Genomic DNA, 13854 nt, shown 5'->3' on the forward strand with positions numbered 1-13854 from the left:
CGGTCCCGCACATCGCGCAGCGCGCACCGACCGGCCCCGCCGCGCCCGCCGCTCTCGCCGCCGTCTCCTCCTCCGGCGCCTGCCGCGGCCGGTAAGTCCCTGCTGGAGGAGCAGCGGCGATCCCCGAGTCAACTTTCAATCCCCCCTTTGCTTTCTGCCTCGCCATTCTCTTCTCCTCCTCGAAAGATGGCTGTTTGGAGAAGGGGGAGAAGTTAGGGAGTCGCCCGCACGGGGCGAAGGAGGGCGCGACAGCCTCAGCAGGAGCGGGCGGAGGTGAGTGGCAGCACGGCCGGGTCCCCGGCTGCTGTTCCGGGAAAGCCCTGGGAATTGGGGGCCACGGGTCCTCTGTATGCGCCGCTGTATTCCCTGCCTGGGTTCTTCAGGTTAACAGCATCTCAGTCCGGACTCCGATTGTACTTGGCTTGCATCTCGCAACCCGGAGGTTGGTGGGTTTAAGGGAGCCTTTGTCAGAAGTTGGGTGCTAGGTGATCATTTAGGTGCATACCCTGCCATTTGGCTAGGCAAGCCGAGGCGAGGGGTCAGTGGCACGATCCTTCCCCGCCCTCAAACACACACCCGGTTAATGTTGGAGCAGAGCTGTGAATGAAAAGTTTGTACCGCCAACGTGTTGCTTGAGGGGAGCAATGCTTAGTGGGGGTACCTTTGATGTTTCGTAGGGGACTTCAGTTTTGAGTCTATATATCAGAATACCGGGTTTTAAGAAAAGTTAAGGAGGCTGGAGGATGGGAGATAAAGCACTTCCTTGGCCAGTGGAAGGAGAATGACGAATTGTAAGCTTATTAAGGTAAACTGGTTAATGAAACGCCAACGAGGGTGTCACAGTGGGGACTAGAGGGAGCGGAGGGCGGGGGCGTTCCCTGAGCGACTAGCGGGCAGCGTTTGTTTGGCTTTGAAGCTGTCGCCCACTGGTCCGCAGTGAGAGATGCTGGTGTCAGAGGCCTGTGTATCTGTGGTGTGATAGAGTGGGACCGAGCTGCTCTCCAGATCCGAGGCGCGGTGGTGAGGAGCGGTGGCCTGCGGCGGGCAGCCGAGGATGCAGTTCATGTGATGAGGACTGGGAAAATTCTCTAGTGAGTCTTCTGTGTTCTAATTTAAGGAGGATCTGTCGCGTTTGTTTTCCCTGCCAGGGAGGTGTGTGTAATCTCCTAAAAAGAACTTTTAGACTAAGTTACTATAGCATTTTGAAATCAGTGGGAAATAAGATATCTACATATACCCCATTATGCACGAGTATTGTGTGTTTGTATGTGTGTGTGTGTAAAATATGGGAGTGGGGTAAGAAGGGCTTAAAAAGTTCAACTTCTACCAGAAAAGAAAGTGAAGAGTTAATTTTTTCCCTCCCCAAATGGTATAACAATGCTTATACAACTAAATACTCCTGGTTTGCTGAGATTTCTCATAAAGAATGAGATTTAGGAATTACAAGTATTCGTAGCACAATCATGTTTTCAAATCTTGCAGGCATTATTGCAATCTAGGAAAAGGGAATAAGTACATAGAAAATCTGTATTAAAGAAAAAATTTAAAATCTTTGGAAAGAAAACCTTTTGACACATGAAAAGATCTGGATGTTATTTTCTGATGCTCCAGAAACCTTTTTAATCTTGTAATTAATAACTGCACAGAATAAGTTGCAATTAATAAATGAGGACAATAAAAAGTCATGTTTGGGAAGGGTATCTCTTGAATTTCTCTTAGGAACTTTGATGTTTATTATGGAAATTATCATGACTGAAAATTTGTGGTTTAATATATTTACCTTTTATCACAGATAATTAGTTCTCCTTATCCATTTAAGCCACTGTTCCAGTTCAGACCAATTTAATTTCCCAAACATCAAGTCATTAATGTACCTTCTGGAAACCATTCATATTTAAAACGCTTAATAAGAATATTGTATTTCCAAAAGAACATAATTTCATCGGTTGTAAAACTTGCTTGTAATTTATTCTCATCCATTTTGTTCGAATGGAGCCCATCTCAAGAAGAACAGCATTTTCTGGGAATGTGTCATTTTCTGTGTGAGAAAAAGCTAACATTTTCATATGTGTTTCAGCTACAAAGCAGGTGCATGTATGGTAGGAATCCTGAGTCTGCCCTTTGATAGGCTGCCAGTTACAGGGGGAGAGATGCTTTCTCAGCTCTGTTGGTGGATTGATCATCTTCACTACAGAATGGACACAGTTAAATGCATATAAGGTGGTGCAGAAGGAAGTGAAGAGTTTTAAATTAAGTACCTGTGTATGGGGAGGAGACAGAGTTTTCACCTCAGTCTTCCTGTTCCTCTCCCTCTGCAATTTAGCGTATTAGCCTGGCCTTCATTGGAAAGTTGAACCCAAACCCTGTCTAGAGAGTGTTTGCTATATACTAAGCTGTCATTTTCTGTAAAACTAGTGATAGATTTTCTGAAATTAGAGGTAATTTTATACATGGGTATAGATTTTTATGAATGACTCTTTTGTGACCAAATTAACTATGCCCACTATTATAGTAGAGAGAATTGCTTTATGAAGTTAATACACTATATCTAAATAATTAATTATTTTATATGTATGGGATATAGATTAAGTTCTATTTGAGGTTTTAAAGAGTTTTAAATCTTAAGGCCAACTACCAGGTAAAAACCTGCTTAATTAACTTGTTTAAATGATACCCATAATTCAGATTTTTATTAATATCTGTATCTAAAGATGTTTCAGTTTTTTATAGCTTTCATTTATTTTCATTAGGATAGTTTACTTGAATTTGCTTAAATATTACAGCATGTTATAATTTACACCCGCTCAGTGGGGAAGGTGTAGGTTATTCTTAAGTAGAGATATGGAGAAATAGCTAACAAGGAGAGTCATTTGAGAAACATATGGACATCATAAAATCCTTCTGTATGGAGCATCTGTACCTTCTCATTAGTGAAATATTGTAGTTATAGACACTTTTTTTGTTATTACATCCAAACATGGCTTTTTATTTTTGCTCCAGTGGATTTTTTTTTGTTTGTTTTAAAATATACTTTGTATTATTGTTGAAGTTGGTGGGGGCTTTTATTACTTGAAGCTCTTTCCTTTCAATGGCATCATACTTAATTTTTATTGAACACATCATAGATATGTACAGTCGTTTTCTAGCTTGTTATCATAACTCCTACATTTCTTGATGATTCCTGAAGACATTGGAGAGACAGGTAGGATGACATATTGTTCTCATTTTAGGAAGGAGGCAGCAGGCACACGTCTATATTTCCTGTATCCTAACCACAAGAGCAGCTGCTTCCATGGCTATCTTATGGCAACTTTATAAATTTATATATTCCTAGATTTTTAAAATGTTCATCTTTATAGATGTGCAGATCAGATTTTAAATTGGTCAGTATAGTCATAAGGGGATGGGTCCTTACTGTTACCTGCTGGTGAGGGAGAACTGACTCGAACAGCTAGGGCTGAAACAAACACACACACAAACCCCTGAGGTGTATCCATTCCTGCAGTCAATCCAGAACCCACATATTGCTCTGCCCCCACTGGCCTCACCTTATGAACCACATACTGCCATTTTACTGATCAAAGCAGCCCCGGAAGTTTCTCAGCACAGTTGTCAAGCTCGAGGATCATCAGCCTCACTGGTGAGAGCACTCAGAACTGGTTTTTGGGAAGAGAGAGTATTGACAGAGGACACCAATAGAGTATCCATTCCTGAGCCAGTCAGTATCAGTCAGGGATCTCGTTCTAGGAATCAGGACACCATTTTTCACTTATTAGCTCTGCTTCTTTGGCTGAACTTAAGACATTGAAGTGAACAGAGGGTTTATGGAGTTATCTAGTCATTTCTGCCCATGTAGGCTTCATAGCTGGATAAATCAGATCTTAAAAAAATGAAAAAGGACATCAACTTATTCATCTTTTTCTTCATCTCACCAAATCCCTTCTCTTTCAAATCTCACCAGAATTTTTCAGGATAATTGCCCACATGATTTGTGACAGCCAAGTTGATAGACTTCTGATATTGTATTATTAGATTCAAAAGTAGAATATATTAACTGGGATGCAGAAGAAAGCATTGCGTTTTTATAGAAAATGGTGATATGTAATCTTATGGAATCTTACACATATTTAATGAAAATACTTTTAGCATTTTTGAATAAGCAGTCAGTACCAGGAGCTCTTTATTAAGTTAAATATATTTTTTAACTATCCCTTTCCCTAAATATATAGTGTATAGGAGCTCATCCAAAGCATTTTAAATGTTAAATGCTGAAAAAAAAAATGTGAGTATTCAACTGTGGTTTGCTTTTTACCATAATGAATTCTATTCAGAGCCTCAAAGAGAGGAAAACTCCTATTTAATCCATTATTGGCCACACCAGAGAGTATAGCATGATGCTGGTAAGACTGAGGAGAGTTGCAGTTTCAGGAAATGGTACTCTCTTCCCATTTCTACAGAAGCTGTGATGAGAAGGAGATGGTGTGGAATGGTCTAGTTCAAGTGGAATAGGGACCAGTGGAGTTTGAAATGGCCACTGAAAGAAGGGTAAGATTTGGTAGACTGTATCATTCAGGGTATTTAGTAGCAAGTCATGGAAACTAACATTCATTAATTAAGCATCAATTAAATTTATTAGAGGATATTGATAGTATTCATTTTCTATTGCTGTGTAACACAAATTTAGCAGCTTGACACAACACACATTTATTATCTCAGTTTAATGGCTCAGGAGTCCATACGTGGTTTGACTGGGTCCTCTGCTCAGGGCTTTCATCAGGTGTTAGCTAGGGCTGCCGTCTCATCAGAGGCTCAGTTGGGAAAATATCTGTTTCTAAGCCTCCTTGTGGTTATAGGACTGAGGTCTCCAATTTCTCGCTGGCTGTCAGCCTGAGGCCAGTCAGCTCTTGGAGACTGCTTGCTCTTCTTTTCCCCGTGACCTTCTCATACGTACTCTTACAACATGGCAACTTACCTTTTCAAAGCCAGCAAGGAGGAGTCTCTTTTCCTCCAGTCTGATGAGACAGAATCTTATATAATATAATGTAATAATGGGGGTGACATCACCTTTGCTATATATATATATATATATATATATGTCATACATATATGCCATATATATATATATATATATATCATAATATAATCAAGGGAATAACATCTATCACCTTTGCCATATGCTAGCCATAATTCTACCTGAACTTAAGGTGGGAAGGGAACTCTACAAGCACATGACTTATTGGAGGTCACCTTAGGTTGTGTCTACCACATTGACTGGCTCATAGAATCTCTAGTCTAGTGAATGGTCCTGGCACAGAAGCCATTCAATCAGAAACAAAGCTCCAAATCACTCTGCAGAACAGATCCTGTGAAATACTGTTGTTGCTGCTGCTGGCACAGCAGCTTCTATAGTGGAGGGTAGGTTCTGTATCATGAAAGAGAGGATTCTCCATATATAATAATAGGGTTCAGTTGCTCATGGCAATAAAGAATGATAGGTGTCCACTGCTGAGGGAAAGAAGAAGAAAAAACATAAGCAAATGATTTCTTAATGAAATGTTCAAGTTTTTGATCAGGCTAGGCATGATAACCATCTGGAGATGGGATTGAATTGAAAAGTGGCTGGAGTCATGTGACTCCTTGGAAAGAAAGTTCTTCCAGGATTTAGGAGAGTGATGGTAGGGAGACCCCTTTTAAGAATTGTGGTGGTAAGTAAGGAGTAGAAGCCTTTCAAAAGATGAGTCACTAGCACATGTATTAGTCTAGAGATTGACTTGATTAGTTCCTAATATGTTCCACATGCAAAAATCTTTTAAGGAACTTGTCCTATCAATCCTAGCAGGGAACCAGTGCTGTGATTTGGAGGCCCACAGCAAGGCCTTCCCTCATTTTATAGGGACAAAACAGAGCCAAGGACCACTGCAGATCCACTGTACCACATCTGTGACCTGGTGACTGTGGGATGCTATGTAGGGACATGGGAGTATATTGAACACAGCCCATTCTCTAAGCCCTGTGCAGGAACAATTTTATCTAATCTATATCTCAACTCTGGCATCTTAATTCATATTTCTTCAGTTCTGCCTCCTTTCCATCAACCCCCTGAGTAAATGGAGACTTTGGAGGGTTAAATACCTTGCCAAGGGTCATTCAGCTAGTGGTGGCATCAAGATTTGAATCCAGGTGTGATTCCCAATGCCACCGTCTTGTAGTACACATTCCATACTCACAAGCAGTGAGTGAAGTTTCTAGGAAAAAAGCCTGTTACTCACATCGAAGTGAATGTCAGTGCCACAATTGCTTTTGGGTTTCGTCATTCATCTTGAGAGAACTAGATACTGGAGGATGTGAGTTAAAGAGACGAGTGAGAGCGTGTGCTGTATCATGTCTTCTTTTATTTTCCCGGTAGGAAGGACAGATTGTAGGTCTCTCTTAGATCTAAAAGTAAGAATGGGGAGTGGAGGCTGTGCATTTTTATTTCAACTTACCTTTTTTCTTAAAATCAAAAACTCTGTGTCTCCTTTTCTCACCCATATGTAGATTTCTACTATTAAATTAAATCAGGAAACATTGTGAATTCTCATTGCCTCTTTGGCAATACGGTCTTTCTATAGCTTTTCAGTGGATGCCAATGTTTTGATCTTGAAAAGTCTATTGAGACATTCTTCCTTTGTTCATCTATTACTCAGTCCGTCTTTTTACTCTGTGGTGCCTCTGAGTTCTATTCATAGATAGTCTACTTTCTTCTTCTGTTTTATGTACTTAAATCTCTTCTTTAAATGGACCAAGTTCCATTGATCAGAATCATTGGCTGAGATCCCCATGCTGCTCTACTGAAAAATACAAGCTCAGTGTGGAACCCGGCAAGTCTCATCTATCTTCTGTTAATTTTACTGAGTTGTACTCAACATCCTAGCATAGTTTGAAGAAGCCTTTAAGATTTCCCTGGGTATTTGAGTCAAATGTAAACATTTTAAACTGAATACCTCAAGGAAGTATTCAGCTCTCTTACTGGATTGTGTTAGGTCAGGTGCATTTCTATGGACCACTCCACTGTGGCCAGATAGATGGAGTACTGTGATTGCCCCCTATGGGTTCAGGTTCTACCCTTCTAGAATAGTACTGTTCACAAAGAGCGGAATCATGAGCCACCCCCAGCCTGACTGGGAATGACTGTAATAACCTATTCCAGAGCACACTCCAGCTCAGGAAATCTTCAGATAAACTTATTTCTTCATATAGGTTTTAGGTTTCCTAAACTAGCCTGGGCCAGATTTGATTCTCAAAGCTCAGGCTCCTTAGCATGACACCAGTTCTTTCACAGTCTGGACCTAGCTTATCTTTATTACCTTCACATTTTTAACTGTTACCATCACTCCTTGCCCTACACCCAGTAAGTCATTAAGGATTTAAATCCTAAGCTTAGAGCTAGCAAATAGTTTGGATTTTAGACATATCGGGACAGCCAGCCTGAGAAAATAAATCAACATGTAAAGAAAAGTCAAGGGGTGTGTGTGTGTGTGTGTGTGTGTGTGTGTGTGTGTGTGTCTGTGAGAAAGAGAGAGAGAGAGCGCACGCAAATAAGAACAGCATTTCTGGTTTTCAGTTTCTGCATCCAGTTATTCTTGAGGCTGATTCTACAATTGATTTTTCTGGGATTACATTCTGCCCCTTGCAGTCAAAAGAGTACTGAATAGCACAGGTTTCTTTCAGCCTACCACTCTCGGTGTGTTTTCTGAACCTACTATCAGTGGTCATCTTGTTGCCAAAATCACTCCTCTGGGGTTTTATTTGGGGAGCATGCCCATTAGGCAAATCACTTCTCGGGGGGTTTTATTTGGAGAGTGTGCCCGTTAGGAATCTGTACCTTCTCCACTCTAACTTTTCCTCTAGGCTTGATTTATGTCCCACCCCTTTGGTGATGCTTCCTCTGATTACTGCAACTTAACATTTCTTGCTCTCCTCTGAATTCCATAGTCTTAGGACTATGGCTGTGGTTCTCACAGGCTTACAAATTGAATTCTGGTATTCACTGATTGAGAAAATTCGTAGTAAAAAAGGCTACCATGTGAGTTGTCTTTAAAGGAATTTGCATTTTATTACCCAGAACAGCATCTTTATACTTTTAAAATATAGCAGTTTATTTAATACACAGAATGATTTACATATGTATTTGTAGTCTCTTTGCATAGATCCATGGCCACCCCCACTCCCATGCCTAGGTAGAAAGGAGGACAGGGAGGGTTTGGCTTCCTAATGGGCACCCTCTCCAAAACGTCACAGGAAGAATGGGCTGATTTTGACCAAGTCTGTACAGTATGAACTTAAGTTATTTTTATTAAACATTTTACATAAGTATGTAGGGACATAAAATATAAATACTTTTGCTTATAGATTTTGTAAATTATAAAACCAAAACCAATGAACAAATATTAAATGAACAGAACTGATGAAATTAAAAGAAACATCATTGAATTATGCAACGAATAATGTTGTATTGTTGAAATTGTGTTGCTACTGTTGGAACTAAGAGTATAAAGGTGTAGCCTCAGATTCTAGTTGTACTTAATCTGTTTATGTTTTAGATCAATACAAATGCAGAACATGTCCTTTTAAGAGTAGATTAAAAACAAACAAACAATAGTAAGTTCAAGGCTTGATTTGCTGGTTTAAGGTAATCAGACTTTATATATGACCAAAGTTCTAGCAGTAAATAATTCTCAAGTGTCAGTTTTAATGAGGTATCATCTTAGAACTCCATAATGTCTTTTTGTTCTCCTGAAAAAAAAATAATTAGCATTGTGGAGTTACTGAATTCTAAATCAAATGTGTAGACTGTATCCAAAGATTGCTGGAATGGAGAACAGATTGTATAGAAACTGCACAGGGAGAGGATATGTGCATTACCTTCATGCTCAACGTGATGATGATTTTAACCACTAGAGAGGAGGTACTTTTGGGTGTACTACCATGTGTTCTGTAATGACTAAATTCATCTTCACTTTTTCTCTAATCACACTTCATTTGTTTAACAAACTGTATATTATTTGTCTTTCACCTAGGACATGTATGATTGAAAAAAGCAAACAATGGAATGAAAATTCAGTAGCAGTATTTAGTTTTAAGATGCTTATTCAGAATTTAATTGGTATAAATGTATATGTATATTTTTTATTTTTATTTTTTTGATAGATTGTGTTATTTATTTATTTTGTTTTTTTATTTTTAATTTATCGATATACAATGTAGTTTATTTTCAGGTCCCTTTACCAATTCCTCCATTTTCCCTCTTCTTTCTTCCCCCTCCACCCTCATCAATATCGTATCTGTTCAATTATCTTAAGTTCAAGGAATTAAAAAAAAAAGACACAATTACGATATGGATATTTTAGATTATCATCCCAATGAAAAACAAAATGGAAAAAAAATTCCATATCAGACTTATGAATATCCAATTTGAAGTACATAGTTAGAATTTGCCACTTAAAACATTTTACATTTTACTCCACATTGTATGTCATTAACAGATTGTAAACTCTTTGAGGGCAGAGAGAACATGCTTACTGGTTTTGGCTTTTTACCACAGCACTAAGTGCATTTCTTACAGTTGGTACCCAACAAGTGTTTGCAAATTGACTAATTATTTATATGTTATTTCCTATTGCACTGTGAGCTACTTGAGGGCAGGGATTTTTTGTTGTTGTTGTTAATTGAGTATACATATTCAGGGGGCAAGAGCTTACCATCACCACCTGTGCCAAGATGTGGTGAGCAAATCAATGCCATCAACATGCCCACCACCTCAAATTGCAATTATTCCCCATGTCCCACACTAAACCTCTCCCCAGCGTCCTTCTCCCTCTCCCCACTCCCCCACCCCAGCAACCCTAGGTCTGTTCTCTCTCTTTGCAAGTTCAATACACCACTGTTGTCTTTCTTTCTTTCATTCTTTCTCTCTTAACTCCCACTTATGAGTGAGAACATGTGGTATTTTTCCCTCTGTGCCAGGTTTATTTCACTTAACATAATTTTCCCCAAGCTCTGTTGCTGCACATGGCAGAATTTCACTCCTTTTTATGGCTTAGTAGTATTCCATTGTGTATATATATGATGATGTTTCTTTATCCAGTCGTCCACTGATGTACATTTAGTTTTAGGTTGGTTCCATATCTTGGCTCTTGTAAACAGAGCTGCAGTAAACATTGGAATGCAGGTATCTCTTTGACATGATGATTTCCATTCCTTTGGGTGTACACCTAGAAGTAGGATTGCTGGATCATATGGTAGATATATCTGTAGTCATTTGAAAAACCTCCATTCTGTTTTCCATAGTGGCTGCACTAATTTACAGTCCCACCAACAGTGAAGAAGAGTTTCCCTTTCCCTGCATCCTCGCCAGCATTTGTTACACTGTCTTTTTGATTATAGCCATTCTAACTGAGGTGAGATGATATCTCTATGTGGTTTTGATTTACATTTCCCTGAAGATTAGTGATGTGGAACATTTTTTTTTAGGTGCCTGTTGGCGATTTATAGGTCTTCAAAAAATGTCTGTTCAGCTCCTTTGCCTATTTTTTAATTGGGTTATTTGTTTTTTTACTGTGTATTTGTTTGAGTTCCTTGTATATTCTGGATAATAATCCCTTGTTAGATGTATAGTTTGCAAATATTTTCTCCTTTTCTGTAGTTTGTCTTTTTACTCTGTTGATTGTTACTTTTACTGTGCAATAAAAAATTTATTTATTTTTTCTTTTGTTGCTTGTGTTTTTGGGGTCTTATTCATAAAGTCTTTGCCCAGTCCTATTTCCTAAAGTGTTTCCTGTATGTTTTTCTTCAGTAGTTTTATACTTTCAAGTCTTATATTTAGTAGTTTTATACTTTCAAGTCTTATATTTAGTAGTTTTATACTTTCAAGTCTTATATTTAAGATTTAATCCATTTTGAGTTGATTTTGATATATCACAAGAGACACACATCTAGTTTGATTCTTCTGCATATAGATGTCCAATTTTCCCAGCACCGTTTATTGAAGAGGCAGTCTTTTCCCCAATGTATGTTCTTGGTGTCTTTGTCAGAGATCAGTTGACTGTAAGTGTGTGGAGTGATTTCTGGGTTCTCTATTCTGTTGCATTGGTTTGAGTGTCTGTTTTCCTGCCCGTACCATGCTGTTTCAGTTACTATAGCTTTATAGTATAATTTGAAGTCAGATAGTGTTAGGCTTCCGACTTTATTTTTTTTGCTCAGGATTGCTTTTGCTATTCAGGTTCTTTTGTTGTCCCATATAAATGTTAGGATTATTTTTTATATTTCTGAAGAATATCATTGGTATCTTGACGGGGATTACACTGAGTCTGTAGATTGCTTTGGGTAGTATGGACGTTTTCACAATGTTGATTCTTCTAATCCAGGAGCATGGAATGTCCTTCCATTTTTTTGTGTCCTTTTTAATTTCTTCTCACAGTGATTTGTGGTTCTCATTGTAGAGATCTTTCACCTCCTTTGATAAATTGATTCCTAGGGTTTTTTGTTTGTTTGTTTGTTTGTTTGTTTTGGTGACTGTGGTAAATGGGCCTAATTTACTTTCTTGATTTCTTTTTCTGCTAGTTTGTTATTGGAGAATAAAAATGCTAAGGATTTTTGTGTATTAATTTTGTATACTGCAGCATTACTGAAATTGTTAATCAGCTCTAAGAGTTTTTTTGGCAGAGTCTTTAGGTTTTTCTATATATAATAATGTCATCTGCAAACAGGGACAAGACTTTGTATTTTCCAATCTAGATGTCCTTTATTTCTTTCTCTTCCCTGATTGCTCTGGCTAGTATTTCTAACACTGTGTTAAACAGGAGTGGTGGTAGTGAGCATCCTTGTCTTGTTCTTGTTCTTAAGGCAATAACATCCCAGTCAGGATGATATTGGTGGTGGATTGTATATATGGCTTTTATCATGTTGAGATACTTTCCTTCTATACCTAATTTACTGAGAGTCCTTATCATGAAGTGATGTTGAATTTTGGCAAATGCTTTTTCTGTGTCTGTTGAGATAATCATATGGTTTATGTCTTTTATTTCATTGTGGTGTGTCACATTTACTGACTTGCATATGTAGAACCATCCTTGTGTCCCTGGGATGAATCCCACTTGATCATGGTGTATAATTTTTTTTGATGTGTTGCTGTATTCTGACTGGTAGTATTTTGTTGAGGATTTTTGCATCTATTTTCATTGAATAGATTTGCCTGTAGTTTTCTTTTTTTGTTGTATCTTGTCTGGTTTTGGTATCAAGGTTATGGTGGCCTCATAGAATGAATTTGGGAGAATGGCCTCTGTTTCATTTTTTTGGAATAGTTTGAAGAGAATTTATATTAATTCCTCTTTAAAGATTTGGTAGAATTTGGCAGTAAAGTCATCTGGCCCTGAACTTTTCTTTGTTGGGAGGACTGCTGATTACTGCTTCAATGTAATTGTATGTTATTGATCTATTCAGGTTTTCTATTTCTTCTTGGTTCAGTCTCGGTAGTTCGTATGTGTCCAGAAATTTGTGTATTTCCTCCAGGTTTTCAAATTTGTTGGCATATAGTTGTTTATGGTCAGTAATGATTCTTTGTATTTCTGTATTGGTTGTAATGTCTTGTTTTTCATTTCTGATTTTTGTTATTTGGCTCTTCTCTCTCTCTCTTTTTTCTGTTAGCCTAGCTAGTACCTTTCTTTATCTATTTTGTTTATCTCTTCAAAAACAAACTTTTTGTTTCATTGATCTTTTGTATCATTTTTTGGGTCTGTATTTCATTTATTTCTGCTTTGATCTTAATTATTTCTTTACATCTACTAAATTTGGGATTGGATTGTTCTTGTTTTTCTAGTTTGAGATGTAGCATTAGGTTATTTATTTGCAATATTTCTATTTTTTTGATGTAAACATTTATTGCAATATACTTCCTTCTTTGGTTTAAAGTCTATTTTTCCTGATATAAGAATAGCTACTTGTGCCCATTTTTGGTTTCCATTTTTGTGCTATATCTTTTTCTGTCCCTTCACTATTACTCTGTGTGTCCTTACAGGTGAGTTGAGTCTCTTGAAGACAGCATAGTTAGGTCTAGGTTTTTAATCCAATCTATCAGTCTGTGTCTTTTGAGTGGGCAGTCTAATCCATTTACATTTAGGGTTGTTATTGAGAGGTATTGTTTTACTCTTGCCATTTTATTGCTTTTGGTTAGATGATTTAAATATCTTTTATTCCTTTCTTCCCCTTTTATTATTTATCTTTGATGTTCTTGGTTTTTCGAGGTGATAAGATTTTGTTTCTTTTTTCATTCTCATTGCATTTGTGTTTTACCAGGGTTTTATTTTCTTTCTTGTGTGTTTATGGTAATAATTATTGTTTTTCTGGTTGTAGATGCAGGACGCCCTTGAGAATTTCTTGCAGGGCTGGCCATGTGTTGATGAACTCCTGCAGTTTTTGCTTGTCTGTGAAATACACTATTTCTCCCTCATTTCTGAAGGATAGACTTGCTGGATATAGTATCCTTGGCTGGAAGGTTTACTTTGTTTTGTTTTGTTTTGTTTTGTTTTTTAGTATTTTGAATATGTCTTCCCATTTTCTTCTTGCCTGTAGAATTTCTGTTGAGATGACTGCTGTTAGTGTGATGGGGGCTCTCTTGTGAATGACTTGACACTTTTCTCTTGCTGCTTTTAGGATTCTCTCTTTGTCTTTGAGCTTTGCCAGTTTGACTATGTGTCTTGGAGAAGATCTCTTTGGATTGAATCCATTTGGGGATCTTTGAGCTTCCTGGATCTGAAAGTGTGTGTCTCTTTCTATATCTGGAAAGTTTTCCATTATTATTTCATTAAGTAGTTTTCA

General features: G+C 37.9%; 1 protein-coding gene across 1 annotated transcript in view; it reads left to right on the forward strand.

The window, feature by feature from the left end:
• Window positions 1-229: 229 nt before the first annotated feature.
• The window catches only part of HDAC9 (histone deacetylase 9), an 899944-nt gene continuing 886319 nt past the window's right edge, over window positions 230-13854 (forward strand). Inside the window, exon 1 of the mRNA XM_063101430.1 lies at window positions 230-273. The gene's annotated coding sequence lies outside the window, so the exon portion shown is untranslated. The remainder of the gene's footprint in view (window positions 274-13854) is intronic.

This window comes from Cynocephalus volans, chromosome 6 (assembly GCF_027409185.1).
Source record: "Cynocephalus volans isolate mCynVol1 chromosome 6, mCynVol1.pri, whole genome shotgun sequence".
NCBI classification, from domain to species: Eukaryota; Metazoa; Chordata; class Mammalia; order Dermoptera; family Cynocephalidae; genus Cynocephalus; species Cynocephalus volans.